The 15615-nt window shown below is 34.6% G+C and overlaps 1 pseudogene; it reads left to right on the top strand.

Moving 5' to 3' along the window:
* Positions 1 to 10390: 10390 nt before the first annotated feature.
* On the top strand, positions 10391 to 14600 carry LOC103661464 (annotated as a pseudogene).
* The last annotated feature ends 1015 nt before the right edge of the window (positions 14601 to 15615 follow it).

Here is a 15615-nt window from a genome sequence, read left to right as displayed (position 1 = left end):
AGAGATAATGGTTTATTTTTGTTTTTCAGCCACTATGTTTTGAAGAATTTTTTTACACAGAAACAGATAAACTTGCATTTTCATTTTGTTAACAATGTCTTTTAAAGAACAGAAGGTTTTGATGAAGTTCAATTTACCAATTGTTTGTTTTGTGGCTTATGTTTTCTGTAACATCTTTAAGAAATTTTACCTGCTCCAGAATAATGAAGATTTTTTTAATATTTCTTCTTGAATTTTATAATTTTAGCTTTTATATTTGGGTCTATAATACATTTAAAATCAGTCTTTGCATATGGTGTGAGAAAAGAGTCAATGTTTATTTTTTTCCAAATAGATACACAGTTGTTTCAACACCGTTTATTAAAAAGATAATTCTTTCCCCATTGAACTACTTTGGCAATTTTAGTAAAATTTCAATGTCTATCTCAGGACTCTCTACTCCATTTCATTTAATTATATGTCTGTCTTTACGCAAATTTCACACTATATTGATTAATTGTAATTTTTAGAAAGTCTTGAAAATCAGGAAGTATAAATATTCCACTTTTGTTCTTTTTTTCTCACAATAATTTTGACTCTTCCAGGTTCTTCGTTAGAGAATCCTTTGAGCCTCATGTTGGGGGTAGAGACTACTAGAAAAATAAATAAAAACTTAAAAAAAAAAAAGGTAAGTTCCCAAAGAAAAATGTACACTTTAAAAAAGAGAGCAAATAAGCCCAAAATAAGGCTAAATGTGGCAATAAAAAAGATGAAAGCTAAAATAAATGAAACAGAATATGGACAAATAATGAAACCAAAGCGTTTGCTTTGAAGAGATCGAAAGACCTTTAACTAAACTGATGAAATGAAAAAGAAGACATAAAGTAGGACATAAATCCTAATGTTAGGATTAACTCAATAATTTTTTCTTAAAACATACCTTGAGGAGTTTCCTTGGGATTGTGAATACATAGATCAATTTAGGAAGAATTGCCTCTTAACAATATTTAATCTTCCAATCCCCAGGCATAGATCTCAGTTTGTGTAGATGGCTTCTAAATTCTCTTAGCAATATTTAGTATTTTTTATAGTATTGGTATTGCATATACTTATCCTTAAGTATTTCATGCTTTTGATGCTATTATAACTGTTAACTTTTAATTTCATTTTCTAATGTCTCATTCATAGTATATTTAAATTGATTTTGAATATTGGCCTTGAACTCTGAGACTTTGCTAATGAATTTATTAGTTCTACTAATACTTTATAGATTTCTTGAGAGTTTCCACATACACAGTCATGTCTTTGCAAATAGTTTTATTTTTTCCTCTTCATTCTGTATGCTTTTATTTCCTTTCTTGCTTTATTGCACTGACTAGCACACCCAGCACAGGCTGAACAGAAATGGTGAGAAAGGACATCTTTGCCTTTGTCCTGACTTTAAGGAAATCATTCAGTGTTTTACCATTAAGTATGATGTTATCCATAGATTTTTTTGTATATGCCCTTTACCAGGTTGAGGAAGTTCCCTTCTTTTCCTGTTTGCTGAGAGTTCTTATGATGAATGAGTGTTAAATTTTATCATATGCTTTAGGAGGGAGCATCTGTTGAGATGAACTTTTGATGGATTCATCTTGATATGAACCCATCTTGATTTGATGGGTTAAATTGATTGATTTTCAAATGTTTAAACAACCTTACATTCTTGAAAGAAACCACCTTGACCATGGTGTATTAGACATTTTACTTATTGCTAGGTTCTATTTGCCAGATTTTAAAAGACTTTAAGGAACCTAAGTTCATCAAGGATATTGGTGTAGTTTTTTTGTTGTGTCTTTGTCTCGGTTTGTTATCAGGGTAAGGCTAGCCTAATAAAATAAGCTTGGAAATGTAACCTCCTTATCTACTTTTGAATGAAATTGTGTAAGATTTTTATTATTTATTTCTTAAATGTTTGAAAGATTTTACCAGTGAAGCTATCTGGGGCAGGAGTTTTCTTTTTGTGAGAGTTTAAATTATGAATTTAATTTTGTTTGTAGATAAAATGCAATTTAAATTTTCATATCTTCTTGTACTGGTCTTGGTAATTTGTCTTTCAAGATAGTTTTCCATTTCATTTAAGTTGTCAGATTTACTGACCTAAAGTTGTTAATAATATTCCCTTATTATTCTTTAATATTTGTAGGCCTGTAGTGATGTCTTATCTTTTATTCCTAATATTAGTACTTTATGTCTTCTTTTTCACTTCATCAGTTTAGTTAAAGGTCTTTCAGTTTGATCTTTTCAAAGCAAAAGCTTTGGTTTCATTAATTTGTCCATTTTCTTGTCCATTTATTTTAGCTTTCATCTTTATTATTGCCACATTTAGACTTATTTTGGGCTTATTTGCTCTGTCTTTTAAAGTGTACGTTTTTCTTTGGGAACTTACCTTTTTTTTTTTTTTTTAAGTTTTTGTTTATTTTTTTAGTAATCTCTACCCCCAACATAAGGCCAAACTCACGACCCTGAAATCAAGTGTTGCATGCTCTTCTGACTAAGCCAGCCAGGCACCATGGGACCTTACTTTTTTTCTAGCATAAGCATTTAGGGCATAAATTTCCTTCTAAGCATTGCTTTAGCTTAATCCCCCAAATTTTGATATATTTTATTTTTGTTAGTCCTACATATTTTCCGATATTTTATGTGATTCCTTGTTTGACCCATGAAGTATTAGGAGGTATGTTGCCTAACTTTCAAATATTTAGGAACTTACCAGATATCTTTTTGTCATTGTTTTCTAATTTAATTCCATGATGGTCAGAGAACATGCTCTATTATTTCCATCTTTTTAAATTATTGATATTTGTTTTATCCCCAGGCTTCTTGGTGAATTTTTCATTTGCACGTAAATAGTATATTTTCTGCTGTTGTGGGGGGAAATGAAAATTGTTCCATAGATGGTTATTAGGTCAAGTTGAATGATAATATTTTTCAAGCCTTCTATAGCTTTAGTGAATTGCACCTCCTTGCTCTATCAATTACTAAGAGGAATATTGAAGTCTCTCACTGTAATTGTGAATGCCCCAGTTTTACCTTTGTGTTCTGTTAGTTATTTATGTATTTGAAAGGTCTATTATTAGGTGTACATACATTTAGGATTGTTTTATCTTCTTTATCTTACAAAATTTCCCTCATAATTTGTTAGTCTTATTTGTTTTGAATTAATAATAATCTTAATTTATCCACTTCAGGTTTCTTATGATTAGTGTCTGTGTAGTATCTTTTTCCATATTTTACCTTTAATGTATCTGTATCTTTATATTTCAAAGTAGTTTTGTTGTAGACATCATTGGTTGAACCTTGATTTTTTTATCCAGTCAGGACAATCTCTGCCTTTTAATTGGAATGTTTAGACCATTTAAATTTTATGATTGTTGATACAATTAGCTTTACATTTATTTGTCTTTTAAAACTTCTTTTATTTTTGTACCATCTCGTCTTGCTTCTTTTTCTTTTTTTTCCTGCATTGCAATAGATTAGATGAGTATTTTTTTTTTAAGATTTATTTATTCATTTTAGAGAGAGAGACACTAGCGGAAAGGGCAGATGGAGAGGGAGAGAGAATCCCAAGTAGACTCTGCACCAAGCACAGAACCCCATGTGGGGCTTGATTCCATGACCATGAGATCATGATGCCAGCTGAAACCGAAAGTCAGACGCTTAACTGACTGCTCCACCCAGGTGCCCCTAGATGAGCATTTTTTAATGTTCTATTTTATCTTCACTACTGACTTATTAGCTATAGCTCTTAGTAGTTTTTTAGTATTTGTTTTAAGGCTTATAGAATGCATCTTTAACTTACACAATCTAATTCCAAATAATATTATACCACTTCATATTTAATGTAAGAAACTTACAGCAGTGTACTTTAACTTCTCCCTTCTTTTTCTTAGTGCTCTTGTCATAAGTTTAAGTTCTACACATTATATCTTCTATAATACATTATTAGCATTTTTACTTTAAAGAATCATTCTTTTAAAAGATAAAAAACATTTTATATTTACCCACATATATATGTTTCCAATGATATTCATTTCTTGTGTGGATCCGGATTACAAGTTGATTTCAATTTCCTTCAGCCTGAAGGTCTTCCTTTTATAGTTCTTGTAGTAAAGTTCGACTGATAATAATTATCTCAGATTTTATTTATCCAAAAAAGTTTTATTTCACTTTCATTTTTTAAGGAATTTTTTTGCTAGGTAAAGAATTCTACTTTGATTGTTTTTTTCCTTTGATTCTTTAAAGATGTTGTACTTTGTCCTTTAGCCTGCAGTTTCTGGTAAGTCTGAAATAATTGAAAATTTTTGCTTCTCTGTAGTAATACACCTTTTCGTTGTTGTTGGAGGTTTTTTGCTCCTTTTTTGTTGTTATTGTTCCCTTTAAAATTCTTTTTTATCAATAGTTTTGAGCAATTTGATTAGTACGTGTCTTTATGTGACTTATTCTCCATGAGATTCATTGAGCTTCTTGGATTTGTGGGTTTATATGTTTTATTATATTTAGAAAAGTTTGGGCTGTTATTTTTTCAAATGCTTTTTTCCTACCTCCTGCTTATCCCTCTTCCTTCTGGGACTCCAATTATGCATATTGTAATTAAACATATATAACATATATTACATTATTACTGTTTAGGGTTTTTTTTTCTCCATAGGTCCCTGAGGCTCTGTTTTTGTTGTTGATATTTTAATTTGTTTGTTTTTAGAGACTTTTTTTCTGTTTGCACTTCAGTTTGAATGGTTTCTATTGCTCTGTTTGAATTTTACTTATCTTTTCTTTTGTTGTACCTAATCTGTTAAGACCATCTAGTAAATTTCTTATTTCAGATATTTTGTTTTTCAACCCTAGATAATACATTTGGTATTTTAAAAAATATCTTCTTTGTCTTCATTATATTTATTTTTCCTTTAAATTCTTGAACATGTTTATAATAACTCTATTATCATTCCTATCTGCTAATTCTATCGTTTATATTATCTCACAGGTTTTTTTTTTCTATTGACAGATTATTCTTCTGGTGTGAGAAACATGTTTGTGCATCTTTGCATGTGTAGTAATTTTTTACTGCCTGCTGGACAGTCAGTGTGTGCTTGCTGAGTGCTGGTTTGTTTTTTAAAAATGCTTAATTTCAAAACTTTGTCACATTAACTAAGTTACTTGATAATCAGCTAGATTCTTTTGAGTCTTGTTTTTAAGCTTTTTATAGTGAGCTGATTTAGAGTAGACTATACTCTGGGTATTCAATAAGGGTCATAGAATCTGGCTGGCCAGACTCAAACATCTCCGAGCTGTTTGTGAACTTTGCGAATTATTATAGCTCCCTGGTCCATTATTTTGTCCAGCCTTGAAGGGTTTCCCCTTATGCATGTGTCAGTTGTATTCAATAGCAGTCTCAAGGAGGCACCATGTAAGATTCAATATTTTTTCTTCATGTTGTTTTCTCCTCTCCAGTTCTCCACTCCATAAAATCCAGTAATCTTCCCAAACTATATTTTCTGTCTCTTCAATTTAGGGGGTTAATTTCACCTTAATATCCATTCAGTCATTCCCTACTACTACTCCTGAAGCAGTACAATTCCCAAGCATAAGTTGTTCAGTCTAGAGGAATGTTCTGGGGCCCCAGAAGTTCCATTCATGTTAGTTTTTGGTCCTCCAAGTCTAGTAGAATTGTCTCAGGAGGTGGGGTGAGCTTGACACTCAGTCTACTGTGGCCATGAAAACTCCAATACCTTCACTTTTGGTGACTATTTCACCAGTGTGATTTACACTTAAATCTTTTTATAATCCAGAACATGGATATTAGGTCAGTCTCACACAAACATACATTTCCATGCATGCATACATACACATACAAACACAAGTATGCACATATGCACTCATCAAGGACAAAATTTATTATCAGAGCCTATAAATAAATAACTAAAACATTAGTTTAGTAATAGTGACTCTTTTTGAGAATTTATTATGAGCCTGGAACTGTAAAAAAAAAAAACAAAAAAACCACTGTATATGTATTATCTCATTTTCCTCTTATAAAGTATGAACCTTAGAGAATTTGGGTAATTTGTGCAGTCTTTTATCCAGTAACGGGTGAAGTCAAACTTGAGTACAGGCAGCCTAACTCTAGAGGAGGGGTTGGTAAACCATGGCCTGCAAACTGACACCCATTTTTGTAAGTAAACTTCTATGTCAAGATAGGCATATGCTCATTTGCTTTTGTATTGTCTGTGGCTACTTTTGAGCTACAATAGCAGAGCTGAGTAGTTGCAACATAGACTATATGATATACAAAGCCTAAAATATTTATTAACTAGCCCTTTGCAGGATAGGTTTGCTGAGCCTTGTTCTAAAACACAAATTAATTACTCCATAATTTCAAGGTCATCTTCCTTGCTACCTTGAGGTAGTTTTTCATGTAATTTGCTGACCATGTATGTTCTCTTCATTCATTTTCTCTGTGTTCAAAGTATATTTTTCAGCATACTAAAGATAGCGCATCACTAAGATGTATGCCCCTCACTTTAAAAATGGCTGTCTCCATCCTCTAGAATGAAAAGTTTTTAAGAGCAGCTGTTTCATCTACTATGTTCACTACTGTATCCCCAGTGCCTGAGACAGAGCCTAGCATAGAGTAGGTCCTAAGCCTTGTAACTCTTAATGATGATCCCTTGACTATACAAATTATTGTCTGATTAAACTCTAAGGTAAGACTTTATCCTTCCCTAGCTAAACCTATAATAAAAGGTGGGTTCTTTCCTTCATTTATGCTTTCTTTTCCCACTGATTCATAAAGCTGCCTTTAAAAATTATTATTATCATCACAGGCTGAATTACTACATGTACTAGTTAACCCAGTTGTCAGTTAAGTTTGGCTTACCCTTTGATATGTAAATAAAATTGGCTCCAACCCCTTAGTCAACATCCTATGAGAAGTCCAATCTCCCTCTTACAAATTCTCTGAATCTCCAAGAGAATATATTCACATGGTCTCTTATGGCTTTGTGAATCAGCTTCTAATTAACTTCTGCTTTATATACATCTCATCCCACGTGGCTGGCCTTTTCTCTGCCTCATACTAGACATGAATTTCAAGACTCTTTTTCTTGGATTCCTTCTCACTACCCCCACCCCCTCAAAAAAACCCTCACTCATGGAAGTTATTCTCTGTATGTAACATTCTTCACTGAGAGTTAGAGGGAGACAAAGGGGATTTTCATGCGGCATTGCAAATACTTTAAAATTGATCTTAAGAATCACAAAATTCTACTACTGACACTAATATTACACTATGTTAACTAACTGGAATTTAAATAAAAACTTAAAAAAGAAAAATTGAATAAATAAAATTGATCTTAAAAACTCCCTGCTGTCAAAAAGCCTTCAACCAATCTACAGCCAGCAATTTCTCACTGGCCACCTCTCTCCATAAGCATGAGATTTTTCCTCTGTTCACTCTCTTTTCATACAAATTTTTCATTTTTAATTTTTTGGGCAAAGTAGTTTGTCTATCTTTTTGTTACATTATCTTCTTCCAGCTTATGCCTCTAGGCTCTCACCTTTTACCCTTGAGCAATATATTAAGTTATCTTTCTCAACAAAAGGATTTCTTTCCCAAGAGAAATTCTAGTATGAAATATTAAAATTAGATTTTTTTATTCAATTAAACAATAATCTATTTCTGGGCCATCTATTCTCTTCCTTTTATTTGTCTTTCCATTTTTGCAACCATTAGTATCACACTTTTAAATACTATAGCTATAGAATATAGTTTAATACCTATAAGCAGGGTTAATATACAAATGCTTAACAACTGGTAAAGCACAGGTGTGAACTAAATGAACGAAGCAATCATAACAGAGGGTTGACACACATCACAGGATATAACCATAGGGTGTATGTACAGGCTACCTTTAAGGGAAATGTTCTTCATTACTCTTCCTTTTCAAAATTTCTAGTTTTTTTTCTCACATGATTTTTATTATCAGTTATATTAGTCATTTTGTCTAATTAAAGAAAACTCCTCAAGATTGCAGTTGGGAATTGCACTAAACCTATAGATTAATTTGAAAACAAGAACAACAGAACATTCCCCTGATCTCTGAGAAGGGCAGAGAGGCTGAAGGTTGAATCAACTGCCAATGAGCAATGATTTAATCACTCATGTCTATATAATGAAGCCTCCATAAAAACCCAAAGAACAGGGATTGGAGAGCTTCTGGGTTGGTGAACACATGAAGATCTGGGGAGAGTGGCACACCTGCAGAGGGCATGACAGCTCCACATCCCTTCCCATATACCTTGCCCTATGCATCTCTTCCATCTGGCAATTCCTGAGTTATATTCTTTTATAATAAACTGGTAAAGCATTTTTCAAAGTTCTGTGAGCCATTCTTGCATATTAATCAAACCCAAAGAGGGAATCATGCGAACCTCCAATCTCTAGCCAGTAGGTTAGAAAAACAGGTGACAACCTGGACTTGCAAATGGCACCTGTAGAAGATCAGGGGGCGGTCTTAAAAGCCTCACCTTATAAACTAGGGGATTTGATATCCAGGTAGATAATTTCAGAATTGAGTTCAATTGTCAGATACCCTGTCAGTGTCCCCTGAGAATTGGAGAATTGCTTGGTGTTGAAAATAAAACTACACACTAGCATTGTATTAATAAAGGTTTCCTTATAGTGATATATCTTTGCATTCCTGGATTCGTCTTTTCTTGTTTGTGGTGCTTTTATATTAGACAGTCTATTGAAAGCACTTGACATTTAGGCTACCCTCTTCTGAGAGGCTGCAGAGTGCATGGAATACTTACAGCCTCAACCGAGGGATTCGTTTTGCCCAATAACACTAACACTGGACAATAGCTGAACAGAACAATGATGGGTTCTGGAGCCACAGATACTCATTTAAAAATTAGTCTTTAGCTTAGGACATGGCATAGAATAAGGGCTTTGCCAACACACTCCCGAAAAGTGATGGCAGAATTAGACACTCAGAGAGATAGAGGTAACAGGATGGCATGGAAACAGAGAGTCTTTATAGAATGACACAGTAATCCAAAGTCAAGACGTAAAAGTAAAAACAGGTAGAGGGAAGTGACAGTGAGATAGAAACAGTCATTGCAGAAGCAGAGAAAAGTTTAGCCATATGGGAGAGAACCTAGAGTAGAAAGTAGCAGTGCTTGCTACTGAGGGACAACAGGGTGAACAGGAACCCCGGCTGGATCACTGTAGTTACAGAGACACTGAGCACCTATGTATCTTGAATGGCATTCCAGTTTTTCAGGATGCCTGACCGTATGACTGTTGAGAGACTGTTTTTGCCTATGTCCCTGCATATCAACTGAAGTTACCTACATATGGCTTTTTTGCTGCCAGAAAAACCTAACTGATGCCATTATATTCTTAGAGTATTGCTAGGTCCAATTTTCTAGTTTAAGCAATTTTTTTCAATATTCATTCAGAAGATTTGACTAATATTTCACGTGTGTATGTGTATGTGCTTACGTGCACGTGTACACAATCTTTGTAGGTTACATATTTTCCTGTTACATCTTTTTTCCTTCTTTAGTGGACCCTCTGTATTATCTGTCTTAATAGTTTTACTTTGTTGGATTTCACAAAATCACTTGTAGTTTATGATTGCTATTATTGCATAGTTTTCCTTTACCCTTATATTTGATGAGAGTATGTCAGATGGAGAATATATTTTTAAAAATCTATAGCTTTGTGAAACTGAATGCCAAATTCCAAATAAAATTCAAAACTTTGAAACATTGTAGTTAGGGTGCCTGGGTGGCTCAGTTGGTTAAGTGGCTGCCTTCAGCTTGGGTCATAGTGTCAGGGTCCTGGGATCAAGCCCTACATGAGGCTCCCTGCTTCCAGGAGTCTGCTTTTCCCTCTACCCCCCTCCCCCACTTGTGCACACTCTCTCTCTCTCAAATAAATAAATAAATAAAATCTTAAAAAAAATAAAACACTGTAGTATATTTCTTAGAGAATTCTACTTTCTGAAATACCCAGAATTCATTATATGGAAATGTCATGCAATTTTTCTTGCATAGGTTTTTAAAATTTAGTATCATGGTAGGTTCAGGAATCCAGATGCCCATAGATTGGTTGTGTTAATGACCCCACTTAATGACTTCTTTTAATCCACAATGTTTTTCCTATAATTTTAAAGTTCCATCTCACCCTGACTCAGTGCTTGCGCATGTGACTTGTTTTGGTTACTAGGATGTTTACCAACATGACACAAACAGAGGCTTTATTGAAAGGTGCATGTGCTTTTTTGTTGCCTTCTTGCATGATTGGGCCTGCTCACTCTTCCCCTCTGCCCTGCTATGGGAACATGTCCAGCTGGTCTACAGGAAGGATATGGCGGACATGTGGAACAAGGCTAAGTTGTTTCAGACATCTGAGCTCGGGCCACCCTGGTTCAGCCAATTGCCAGCCAGCCCTCAGATGTATGAGGAAATCCAGATGAGATCAGAAGAAGCTTCCAGCTAAATTATTCAATATCGACAACCTGTAATGAACTAAATAAATGCTTATTATTTTAAGACACTGGGTTTGGGTGGTTTGTTATGAAACATTATTGTGGCAACAGATAATACAGAGATACCAACGTAATAATTAATCAATGAAGGGACCTCACTATGTATCTGAGGTACCAAGTCAGAGTTAATATTCACAGATGGTATTGTCATATATTCATAACTCTTTTTGTATTCTTCTGTCTCTGGAGAAATTCATTTATTATCCCAGGAGTGGCAATGGTACTGAGAATGTTCCCCTGTGGCACTTTAGCGGCACTTTAGACACGAGACTTGCCAAAAATAGTGTGACTTTGCTTATTATGCAGTCTTTTGGTGCTTCAAGTGTTAAGAAGATAAATGGATTTTATGTGATCAGGATGGTAAAGATACATTACATTCTCTGCCTCAAATTCTTATGTGGATTTAAGTTGTTGGTGAGAAGAAATGAAAATGTAATCAGGTTTGTGAATGCTTGTAGCTATGATTTTTCCTGATGACTAGTAGATTGTAGAATGCCTTTTAAAGAAATCTTGGAAATACACGCTGTCAGGTGAAGTCCTACTCATATTCGATAGATACAGGTTTCTGAATAGAAAATAGGAGTTTCAGCTCCAGTCAACAAAGATTTATTGATCATCTATTCTGTAGTAGACGTTATAAACACAAAATCAGTGAAAATTAGCCTCTGCCCTAGAGGTCCTTAGAGTTCAGAAAAGAGACAGACAAATCATGACAGACAAATAAATACTATTATAAGTACAATGATGGGTCACGCACACAAAGGTGGTTGAGGGGGTATCAGATGGCGGGTGAGTGCTGTGTTTGTCCAAGATATTTAAAGGATAAGTAGATTTGGAGAAGTAAAAGAAGACCTTAAGTGGGAAAGGATTATAACAAGGAGCAAAGCATGAACAATCATCTAGAGTGTGGAACAGCATCAGTTATACATGAAACCACAGAACATAATGTGGGACCTTAAGTTACACATATATAACCAAAATATATATGTATGCCAAAATATAATCAAAGACTTGTTAGGTATTCGCTTGTGTTATCAAACATGCAATTATTTTTGATAATAGAGATTTTTGTTTTATTTTACATATTGGAAGAATAATCTTTGTGTCTTTTAATACCTTCTACATATCTGTAAATTCCGTATGGACAGAGAACAAGTTTATCTTACTCTTCTGTATCTCAGCACCCAGTACAGTGCCTGAAACTTTATATGAATTCAGTGCATATTTGTTAAGCAAATTACTGAATTCTTGAACCTGTCAGCCTTTGCCAAAATCCAATAGAAACTTATCTTTTAAATTATTCTTTTTAAATTTACTCATAGAGTAATCTTCTCGAATAATTTGCCTTTCTCAAATTGTCTTCAATAAAAGCTTAATCTTCTGTTTTATAATTCTCCCCATTTTTGGATTTTAAAATGTATGCTGTCAGTATTGTTTTTCTCCCCATACATTCATCTATGCATTCATCCAAGATATACTTATTGAATACTTGATTATGTGCCAGCATTGTGCTACACCGCAGGGTGGAGTAGTAACAAGCCAGACCTGGTCTGAGCCTCAGTGGGACTTACTTTCCAGCGAGGAAAACAGACTAATACTGAATTAATAATTTACAAGCACATTGGATGTTACATATAAAATCGAATAGTTTTATGAGAGTGTGTAACAGCTTCTTTTAGCTTCTATTAAAGATGGGTGATTTTATGATGATCGTATAGTGTGTTTACTTTATGGTATTTTTAGTTTGTGTTCTCTACTTTCTGTTTTGCTATGCCACAGTTGTAATTAATGTGTGGTACATAGAAAATACACTATAAACATTACTTGATGGAATGCATGAATGAAAGAATAAATGAATTTTATTAGAGCCCTGATCCATAGTTTATTGGTTTAATTTCTGTGTAAAAAAAATGAGGTTATTAGTCAAATCTATTTGGTTATCTGGTTTTAGTCAACAAATATTCATTGAAAGATCATGTAAGGTATGCGGCAGATGTGGGGAATTCAAAGAAGAGTAAAAAATTTCCTGCCCTTTCATAAATTGCGATTCAGGGAAACAAGATAATAGCATATGAGAAGCTAAACATTTAGCACAAGAAAACATACATATCATATATCTTCGAGACACATAACTGTGCTAGGTAATGTGAAGAATAAAAGAAAAGAGTATACCATGACTTCCAGTTACTTATAATTTAGCTGAGGAGACAAGACAAATATATTTACAATAAAAATAATACCAAATAATAAATGATACATTCTGATGCTCAAGATAATAAGAATCTCAGGACTTCAGCTGATGGAAATCTTCCAAAGCGTTAGCATGTTTTCTCATTCAACCAAACATTAGAACAATTACTCCAAAGTGAGGTATATGTACTTCAGGGGAGAACCAGGCTATTCATTGTACTTTGGGAAGAAAATATTAAAACTTCTACTTATTTAAAATTAATTTTTAAAAAAGCTAGTTCTTACTACCACGTAATAAAAAATATTGACAACGGGCCATCACAGTCTGTAGCCCGTGAATGTCTGGTGTTAGAATTTAACATGGTATCACATGGAAGCAAAGGAGTGGGAATTGCATTTCCCAGAACAAAGGAGCACCTCCTCCCATTTCTTCATCATGAAGCATTGAGGGTTATCTGGGTTGCTTTAAGTTCTACTTAAACTAATCTTCACGAAATGGACAAATGACTTAAAAATCCTCCAAAGGAACAGCAGATAAAATTAATAATACAAGCACAATTGGGCTAAAAAGAAAATTTTAGCTGCAAGCTTTTTGACAATTACAGTATTAAAAAAGATTTATTCAGATATAACAAAAAGTCACCTCCCCTCAGATTCAAAGTTACGATGAAGCTTTTTGAAGTGGGGATTTTTTGTGTTATTATTGTTAATGAGATCCTCATGTCATATACTGTGCCTTGAGAGAGCTCATGACTAGCAAGAGATTAAAAAACTAAGCATCCAAAACATAAGGACAATCTTGTGCAATTTTTTCAGAAGTTTTTCAAAAGTGACACTTTAGTAAACTCAATAACAAATATTTAGAAGTTTACTTATTAAAAAAGACCACTTGGGCTTTCCACTCCACACAGGGAGGGGTCCATATGGCATTGTCTTAAATTAAAAGGAATCTTTCACAATATCTGGACCCCTTGACGTCCTGCAAGTGAAGGAGGAGGATGTCCTCAAATTCCCTGCAGCAGGAACCCACTTAGCTGGTACCAACCTTGATTTCCAAGTGGAACAGTGCATCTATAAAAGGAAATGTGATGGCATTTATATCATAAATCTGAAAAGAACCTGGGAGAAGCTTCTGCTGGCTGCTTGTACCATTGTTGCCATTGAAAACCTGGCTCCTGTCAATGTCGTATCATCCGGGGAGACTGGCCAGTGAGCCGTGCTGAAGTGTGCTGCTGCGACCAGAGCCACGGCTATTGCTGGCCGCTTGGTTCCTGTAGACGTCACTGCCCAGATCCAGGCAGCCTCCGGGAGCTGAGACTTCTGGTGGTTACTGATCCCAGGGCTGACCACCGGCTTCTCGCGGAGGCGTCTTATGTTAACCTGCCTACCATTGCGTGGGTAACACAAACTCTCCTCTGCGCTCTGTGGCCATTGCCATCCCTTTTGGCAACAAGGGAGCTCGCTCAAGGGGTCTGACGGGGTGGATGCTGGGCCCAGGAAGTTCCGCGCTTGCGTGGCACCATTTCCCGTGAACACAGACGGGAGCTCACGCCTGATCTTTACTTCTATAGAGATCCTGAAGAGATTGAAAAGGAAGAGCAGGCTGCTGCTGGAAAGGCTGTAGCCCAGGAGGAATTTCAGGGTGAATGGACCGCTCCAGCTCCAGAGTTCAGGGCAACTCCGCCCAAAGTCGCAGACTCCTGTGAAGGTGTGCAGTCGCCCTCTGTGCCCATTCAGCAGTTCCCTGCTGAAGATGGGAGCGCCCGGCCGGCCACTGAAGACTTGTCTGCAGCCCCCACTGCTCAGGCCACTGAAAGGGTAGGAACAACCACTCACTGATCTTAAGCTGCTCTTCCACAAAGGCAAACAAAATGGAAATAAGGTTGAAGGAAGAAAAAACAATTTCTAAAAAAAAAAAAAAGCGCTTAGAAAACTGTTTTTTCTTCCAGAGTAAATAGACTGGAATAATTCATGAAGCAATAAGCCACAAACTAACATCCATTCCTTTGTCACTAGTGTTGGAAGACACATAGAAAACACTGCTGAAGCTGAAGACTTTGAGAAACAGGTAAGACAAATTATATAGCATTAGAATTTATGTAGGGATAGAATCCGGTGGCTATATTGGCATTTCTATTGTGTCTTAGATTCTATTTGCTAGAACGTATTTCAAAAAGAAAATTCATGATGGATCACAATTTTGTGCCTCTAAAAGAAGAATTTACTGTACACCTGAAGTTAATACTATACTATATGCTAACTAACTGGAATTTAAAGAAAAACTTTAAAGAAAAAGAAGAATTTACTGAAAAAGGTAAATTCTCAGCAATAAGAAAATCCTTACCGAAGTTCTTTTAAAAATATTTTATGGGAAATATATATTATGATGGAGCTGAGGCTTTGCCAGCAATTGAAAATTCAAAAATATTCTAGGTAATGTTTTTATGTGTGAAATCTCTTAACTGCATCATTAATACTCAAGCTTTTCTTTCATCAGAGAAACTGAAGCCAGAAGTGCATCAACTTGGGTTCTTAATTTCATAAAAACATGAGCCTTTAAAATATTGTCAAATATTTACATGACTTAATTAAATAGGAAATAACAATGATAATATTTGAGACCATTGAGATTTTTACTGGTTATTTCATTGAAAAATACTTAAAACTGCTGTGGAATTTAAAGACAAATTAAACTTTTTATTTACAAAAAGGTGTTTAAAATTTGCTGATCTTTTCACTGATGACAAAAGATTTATCAATAAAGTGCTACTTAACAAATATTTAAAAGCAAGCATGCTTATTCTTTAGGTATCATTAAAATAAAGCAAACTTTTTTTTCAGTAAATGAGAAAGT

This window comes from Ursus maritimus, unplaced genomic scaffold (assembly GCF_017311325.1).
Source record: "Ursus maritimus isolate PB19 unplaced genomic scaffold, ASM1731132v1 scaffold_9, whole genome shotgun sequence".
Taxonomy (NCBI): Eukaryota; Metazoa; Chordata; class Mammalia; order Carnivora; family Ursidae; genus Ursus; species Ursus maritimus.
Note: the sequence above shows the minus strand (reverse complement) of the source record. Positions and strands in the feature narration are given on the sequence as shown.